The sequence below is a fragment of the Orycteropus afer genome, unplaced genomic scaffold (genome assembly GCF_000298275.1).
Source record: "Orycteropus afer afer isolate SDZICR_OR568_19922 unplaced genomic scaffold, OryAfe1.0 scaffold00343, whole genome shotgun sequence".
NCBI lineage: Eukaryota > Metazoa > Chordata > Mammalia > Tubulidentata > Orycteropodidae > Orycteropus > Orycteropus afer.
In genome coordinates, this window is record NW_006921930.1 from 1,528,387 (window position 1) to 1,536,606 (window position 8,220).

At 41.0% G+C, this 8,220-nt stretch overlaps 1 non-coding gene across 1 annotated transcript; it reads left to right on the forward strand.

Annotated features, from left to right (window-relative positions):
• The first annotated feature begins 222 nt into the window (after positions 1-222).
• Positions 223-329, forward strand: LOC122151244. The gene has a single exon (XR_006164049.1). It is a non-coding gene; the product is annotated as a U6 spliceosomal RNA (small nuclear RNA).
• Positions 330-8,220: the final 7,891 nt, after the last annotated feature.

The following is an 8,220-nucleotide window of genomic DNA, read 5'->3' on the forward strand; positions in this document are numbered from 1 at the left end:
GGCCTGTCTCTCTCCCTTTACCTGGGTTCCTACAGCCCTATCTAGGCCCCGGCTCCTCCCTTGCCTCCCACATCTGAGTGTGTGGCCTGTCTGCCTGTGCTTACCTGGGTTCCCGTGGCTCTATCTTGGCGCCAGCTCCTCCCCCACCTCCCACGTCTGGGTGTCGAACACTTACTAACCTTTAAATGATGAGCTATAGGAGAAAGTATATAAAAGAATAAGGAACTCATTTCAGTAGCACATATACTAAAGTTGGAATGGTATAAAGAAGATTAGTATGGCTCCTGCACAAGAATGACACACAGAAGTGTGAGAAGGGGCGGTCAAGGAAGCAGAAGCAAACCAGGAGGGTGAGGAGTCAGAGAAGTCAAAGGGAGTAGAAGGGTCATGAAGGCAGTGTCAGTAGTGAAAAATGCAACCAAGAAAATAAGAAAAGGGCTGGAAAGTCTCCAATGAATTTACCAACCAAGATGTTATTAATGACACTTATTGAGAGTAATTTTGGGGAAAGGTGAAGATGGGGGCCAGATTTCAGAGGACTTAGGAGCAAAAGGCAAGAGAAAAGGGATTTTTTTTTTTTTTTTTTAAAAAAAAAGGAGTAGGCAAGGGAGGTAACTAGGGGTTCAGGGTTGAGGAAAGTTGTTTTTCTTAATATGGTAGAAGCTTGAACAAATTTCAAGGTTGGTGGGAAACACAAACGAAAGAGGAAGAAGTATAAGACAAGAGAGAGCAAAAAGATCATCAACACCAGGAGATCTCTGAAGTACAGGAGTGTTCCCTTCTTCTGGAAGACTCCTCTGACGTCTCCCTTGGCCCTTTTGCTCTCTATTCTCCCCAGTACAGACTGGATCAAGTGGAGGTAGGTCTGTTATTGTGCTTTTACAGAGAAATTGTAATTTTATTTATGTCACTATCATGCCACTAGGTTAGGAGTTTAATTAGGAAAAGGATCATTTCTGATTTATCTTTCTATCCCCAAGAATGAACACAGAATCTGGCACATAGTAGATACTCAGTAAATATATGATTGTGGAACAGACCATCAACTGCTCATAGGCAAATTCAATTTGAAGTTAAAGACAATGAAAACAAGTCCAAGAGAGCCAAAGTATGATCTTGAATATATCCCTCCTGAATTTAGACATCATCTAAAGAATAGATTTGATGCATTGAACACCAACGACCAAAAGCCAGATGAATTATGGGAAGATATCAAGAACATTATCCATGAAGAAAGCAAGAGATCACTAAAAAGACAAGAAAAGAAGAGAAGACCAAAGTGGATGACAGAGGAGACTCTGAACCTTGCCCTTGAGTGGAGAATCGCTAAAGCAAATGGAAGAAATGAAAAGGTAAAAGAGCTGAACAGAAGATTTCAAAGAGCAGCTTGAGTAGACAAAGCCAATTACTATAATGAAATGTGCAAAGACCTGGAGTCTGAAAACCAAAAAGGAAGAACACGCTCAGCATTTCTCAAACTGAAAGAACTGAAGAAAAAATTTAAGCCTCGAGTTGCAATATTGAGAGATTCTATGGGCAAAATATTGAATGATGCAGGAAACATCAAGAGAAGATGGCAGGAATACACAGAGTCACTGTACCAAAAAGAACTGATCGATCTTCATCCATTTCAGGAAGTGGCATATGATCTAGAACCAATGGTAAGAAAGGAAGAAGTCAAAGCTGCAATGAAAGAACTGGCAAAGAACAAGGCTCCGGGAATTGATGGCATACCGTTTGAGATATTTCAACAAACAGATGCCCCATTGGAGGCACTCACTCAGTTATGCCAAGAGATTTGGAGGACAGCTACCTGGCCAACTGACTGGAAGAGATCCATATTTGTGCCCATTCCAAAGAAAGGTGATCCCACAAAATGTAGAAATTATAGAACAATATCATTAATATCACATGCAAGTAAGATCTTACTGAAGATAATTCAGAAACGTTTGCAGGAGTATATTGATAGAGAACTTCCAGAGGTTCAAGTCAGATTCAGAAGAGGATGTGGAACAAGGGATATCATAGCTGTTGTCAGATGGATCTTGGCTCAAGGAAGGGAATACCAGAAAGATGTTTACTTGTGTTTTATTGACTATGCAAAGGCATTTGATTGTGTGGATCATGACAAATTACGAACAACATTGAGAAGAATGGGAATCCCCGAGCACTTGATTGTACTCATGAGGAATCTGTACCTTGACCAGGAGGCTGTCGTTCGAACAGAACAAGGGGACACTACATGGTTTAAAATCAAGAAGGGAGTGCGTCAGGGTTGTATTCTGTCTCCACACTTATTCAATCTATATGCTGAGCAAATAATCCGAGAAGCTGGACTATATGAAGAAGATTACAGTCTGCAGTATGGATTACATCTCAACATAAAGAAAACAAAAATCCTCATAACTGGACCAATGAGCAGCATCACAATAAATGGAGAGAAGATTGAGGTTGTCAAGGAATTCACGTCACTTGGTTCTACAATCGATGCCAACGGAAGCAGCAGTCAGGACATTAGACGACGTGTAGCGTTGGGAAAGTCAACTGCGAAGGAACTCTTTCAAGTGCTGAGGAGCAAGGATATCTCATTGAGGACTAAGGTGCGCCTGACACAAGCCATGATATTTCCAATCGCCTGGTATGCATGTGAGAGCTGGACAATGAATAAGGAAGACTGAAGAAGAGTTGATGCTTTTGAGTTGTGGTGCTGGCGGAGAATGCTGAAAGTACCATGGACTGTTTAAAGAACTAACAGATCTGTCCTGGAGGAAGTGCAGCCAGAATGCTCCTTGGAAGCAAGAATGGCCAGACTTCGTCTCATCTATTTTGGTCATGTTGTAAGAAGGGACCATTTCCTGGAGAAGGATGTCATGCTTGGTAGGGTGGAGGGTCGAGGAAAGAGGGGGAGGCCTTCAACGAGATGGATTGATATGGTGGCTGCGATGATGGGATCAAGTATAGCAGGGATTGTGGGGCTGGGGCGGGATCGGGCAGTGTTTCATTCTGCTGTGCATGGGGTCGCTATGAGTCGGAAACGACTCGACGGCACTTAACAACAACGACAACAACAAATATATGATAAATGAATGAATGAATGAACTGTTAGACAAGTAGACATGATAGATAGACTGATAGATTCAATAAGTATATATTGAATGCATACTATGTACCAGGCTCTGCTCTGGGTTCTAGTAATTAAGCAGCAGAAAACAAAGCCCATGAACAAGTGAAATGAGGGGAGAACACAAAGAGACATATAGAGAAAAAAGAACAAAAGCAGACAAATGAAACATCATAAACAAGCACTTCACAAATTCCAGAATTGTTATGACTTAGCAAGGACACCATGCCTCTTCACACCAATTTTTTCATGTATTGGGGGAGGATTTACTTATAACTTTTAAAGATTGATTATAGTGTTGCTTCCTCCTTTCCTGTTTCTCATGATACTTGTCATCCATGAATCACTTGTTTGAATTTGCCTTTCTCCATAAGCCATCAAAGGTGAATTATACTGATTGGCCAAAAATAGATTATACTCTCTTTGGCAAAGAATCTCTGGTAGCATAGTGGATAAGGCATTTGGCTGCTAACCAGAAGGTCAGCAGTTCAAACCCACCATCTGCTCTGTGGAAAGAAGATGAGGCGATCTACTTCCATAAAGATCTACAGCATTGGAAACCTACGAGGAGGGGGGGGTCACTATGAGGCTATGAGTCATAATAGAGTCAATGGCAGAGAGTTTTGTTTGTTTGTTTGTTTGTTTGTTTGGTTTGGTTTTCTTTGCCATAAGAGAGATATAACCTCACATTTCCAGGGTACCAAAAAAAAAAAAAACCAAAACCAAAACCTAAGTCACTACCATTGAGTTGATTCACACTCATAGCGACCCCTCTTTGGGTTTCCAAGGAGTTATCTCTACAGAAGTAGATTGACCAATCTTCCTTCTAAGGAGTGGCTGGTGGGTTTGAACCTCCAGCCTTCTGGTTAGTAGTCAAATGCCTTAGGCACCACATCACCAGAGCTCCCTGACTGTGGATTATTCCAACATGCCTTTCCACTTAGAACCCGTGGTGATCATTATGTTCTCCTACAGCAATTAATCAGAAAAGAAGGGAACAGAGTTAGGGAAATACACATACAGACATTCCCCTGCAGGCCAACCACCACTAAAAGCAGGCTTTAGGAGATGTCGCTCAAATATTCCCAAATAGGAGCACCTATATATGAGTCAAGAAGGGAGTGCGTCAGGGTTGTATTCTTTCTCCACACTTATTCAATCTATATGCTGAGCAAATAATCCGAGAAGCTGGACTATATGAAGAAAAACGTGGTATCAGGATTGGAGGAAGAATCATTAACAACCTGAGATATGCAGACGATACAACTTTGCTTGCTGAAAGTGAGGATGACTTAAGGCACCTACTGATGAAGGTTGAAGAATACAGTCTGCAGTATGGATTACATCTCAACATAAAGAAAACAAAAATCCTCACAACTGGACCAATGAGCAGCATCACAATAAATGGAGAGAAGATTGAGGTTGTCAAGGAATTCACGTCACTTGGTTCTACAATCGATGCCAACGGAAGCAGCAGTCAGGACATTAGACGACGTGTAGCATTGGGAAAGTCAACTGCGAAGGAAGTGTTTCAAGTGCTGAGGAGCAAGGATATCTCCTTGAGGACTAAGGTGCGCCTGACACAAGCCATGATATTTCCAATCGCCTGGTATGCATGTGAGAGCTGGACAATGAATAGGGAAGACCGAAGAAGAGTTGATGCTTTTGAGTTGTGGTGCTGGCGAAGAATGCTGAAAGTACCATGGACTGCTAAAAGAACTAACAGATCTGTCCTGGAGGAAGTGCAGCCAGAATGCTCCTTGGAAGCAAGAATGGCCAGACTTCGTCTCACCTATTTTGGTCATGTTGTAAGAAGGGACCATTCCCTGGAGAAGGATGTCATGCTTGGTAGGGTGGAGGGTCGACGAAAGAGGGGGAGGCCTTCAATGAGATGGATTGATACAGTGGCTGCGATGATGGGCTCGAGTATAGCAGGGATTGTGGGGCTGGCGTGGGATCGGGCAGTGTTTCGTTCTGCTGTGCATGGGGTCGCTATGAGTCGGAAACAACTCGACGGCACTTAACAACAACAACAACAACATATGAGTCATTAGTATACATCCCAGAAACACCATGGGCCCCACAGATAGGAGTGACTGAGTGATTTAGGCAACACCATCCAACAACACAACAGTGATGCCAAGAATCTATTTTAGGTCTCTTATACAAGTGACAGAAAAGTTATCCAAAGAAGTGTAAAGGGAACATGGTGGTCACTTGGAGCATTTGAGAATCCACATCCTGAAGTCTCTTAAATATCAGAGGTTAATCAACACTGGTTTTCCCTTTACTTACTTCCTTTACTGTAGTCATATGTTCCAAAGAAGAATTGAATCCTTTGATGGCTCTTCTTACTCTGAAACCCAGTTTCTAACCTTGGTTTGGCCCTTTGCTCCTGTACACTTATGCTCTCTACCCAATGATGTTATCCAATTGAACAATCACTTCTACATGGATTGCTCTCAAATTCTTGGCTCTGAGTTTGGACCTGTATTTTGAACTTCCAGCTGGATATCTGGATGTCCCTCCAATACTACAAAGCAAACATATTCAAAACCAAACTCATCCTCTTCCTTCACAAAACCAGTTCTTCCACTTGACTTCCTGGCTTCTATTAATGGTGCCACTGTTCTACCAAACAGAAACCACAGTCATCTTGACTCCTTCCTCTCTTTTATATTCTTCCCTCCCATCCCTCCTTAAATACAGTTGCATTTTCAGCATGTCATTCCCATCTATCATCCTGAACATTCAACTCTATCTGTTGTTCCCATTACCTCCACCCTAATTTAAGTGTTTATTTAGTCTTCCATGGGCTATTATAAACTCTATTACTGGGAAGAGAAACTTTACAACCAGAAAAATTTGACTCAAATTCTGGTTTCACCCCTTTCTACTTTTGTTATTTGGGCCAATTTTCCCGAACGCTCTAAGTTTTCATTTCTTCATAAAAATTATGGCTCATTTCAAGATTATATAACATAATGTATGCTAAAGATTCTAGCACATAATTGCACTCAACTAATGCTTCTTTATTTCCTTCATACTTACACATTCACCCCAAGCTGGTAACTTAACTGGTCTCCTTTCTTCTTTAGCTCATGCCACATATCATTTACTATTCAAAAGATCAATGATTCTTCCCCAAAAGAGTATTCTCATGATCTCTTTTCTGTACTCATAGCCTTTAATATCTTGCCTTTTCCTGCAAAATCAAGACCCAGCTTCTTCCTTGCCCACCAAAATATCACTAAGCTACTTTCCTGTCTTTCATCTTCTAAACTGGCCTTCTCAGTCTTCCCAAAATACTTTCATGTTTTCACCATGTTGATCTTTCAACCTGATAATGTCTTTCTTATTTATCTCTACATGTCAAAATTCTACCTATCCCTTAAAGAAGGAACTCACATGCTACCTTTTCCATCACCTAATTCTCATAACCACATGGAATTTCTTCTGTTTTTGAATCTCACTTCACCTTCTTACTATCTATATTATGGTACTTGTCAAAAGCTGTTTCATACTATGGTCAACAGCTACTTGTCTTATCCCCTTTGTAGGACTGTGAACTGTCTAAATTGTTGTTTATTTCTAAAGCCTAGTGCTTTTCACTTACTTGACTTTCAAGAAATTGGCTAAATTGATTTTAAAGCGATGTCTTTAGTTTAATAGCATTTATCTGCTAGAATATACACTCCACAAGGCCAATAATTTTTATCTATTTTAATCACTGATATATCCTGAGCATCTGAAACAGTGCTTAAAATATAGTAGGTGCTCAAAAAATATCTAATGGCTGATTTTGTAATGTAAGGTTTTGAGCTGAGAAAAAAAAATCCCACATAATCCTCTTTTTTTAGATTATTTCAATCAGTAACACCCAAGCTCTGCACAGTCTTATCTCAAAGCAGGGACATCATATCCTGTATCACCAACAGGAAATGAGCACCAAGTGTTCACCCAAGGAGAGCACCCAAAGAAAGAGAGCCCTGTCCACATGCCCAGTGGGTGCCCTTGCACAAATAGACTTCTCCACAGCTACCTGATACCCTGCACTTGCCCAATACACACCTCTCTGTCTGGCTTAAACATCAGGCCTGCAATTTGGCAGGGGCATAAATTAAAACCCAAGAGAACAATCACAAGAATGCTTGCTTGTGGAGTCAAGGCCAGCCAACAGTATGATTCAGGCACTGAATGTTGCCTCCCTTGGCTTCAGTCAGAATCATGTGAGGAATCACTCACAACCCCAGTCAGGGTCGAAAAGACACTGCTGAGTTGGTCAGGATCCATAAGCAGGGTGCAAACACCATTTGGCTAGCTCTGGCCAATTTTTAAAGTGTGTCTGTAAATCTTGCCTGTTTATTCCCTGTTGTGATGGGTTGGAAAGGAAAAGGGAGTGGAGAGAACAAAACCTTTAAAGTCAGACAGGCCTTGTTCTGAATCCTTACTTAAAGCATTGACTAGTAGTGAGGAGGTAGCATATTATCAACCTCCCAGGCTACAGATTTCTTATCTCCAAAATAGGACTAATAATCCCTTCCTAACAGCATTGTTGTAAGAATTAATGATAATATATGTAAAGTGCTGGTCTCATAGCTATTGTTGTTGGTGTCATTATTATAATAGGAAATCAAAGGAGATAATCACAAAGATTAAGCCTGTATTTCTAACACAATCCTTACAATTCATCTTTACTAATTCTCAAATATGGATCATATTGTCCCTTTTGCAGAATAATGACAGTTTTCTAAGAAAAATAATCAAATGTCAATCTAAGCATTCTAAAACCCAGCCAGTAAGAAAGACTTTCAGATGGATTATTGGAATTTACCTCCAGCAGAAAGTTCACTGACTTGTCCTCTTTTTTCCCTGTTCCTTGAACCTCAAGACTCTCAACGAATGATGGGGCTCCTGCACTTTGAAGTCACTGCCATCCTCAAGGATTCCCTCTCTTCCTATCAGTTTGCTAGAATATATCCATTTATCACCCCTCCATAAATGCATGCAGTGCATATACTCAAGTGTGCATGTGTACACACATATGTGCACATACACACACACACTTTAGACTCCAACAGTCATCCTGACTCTTCTTC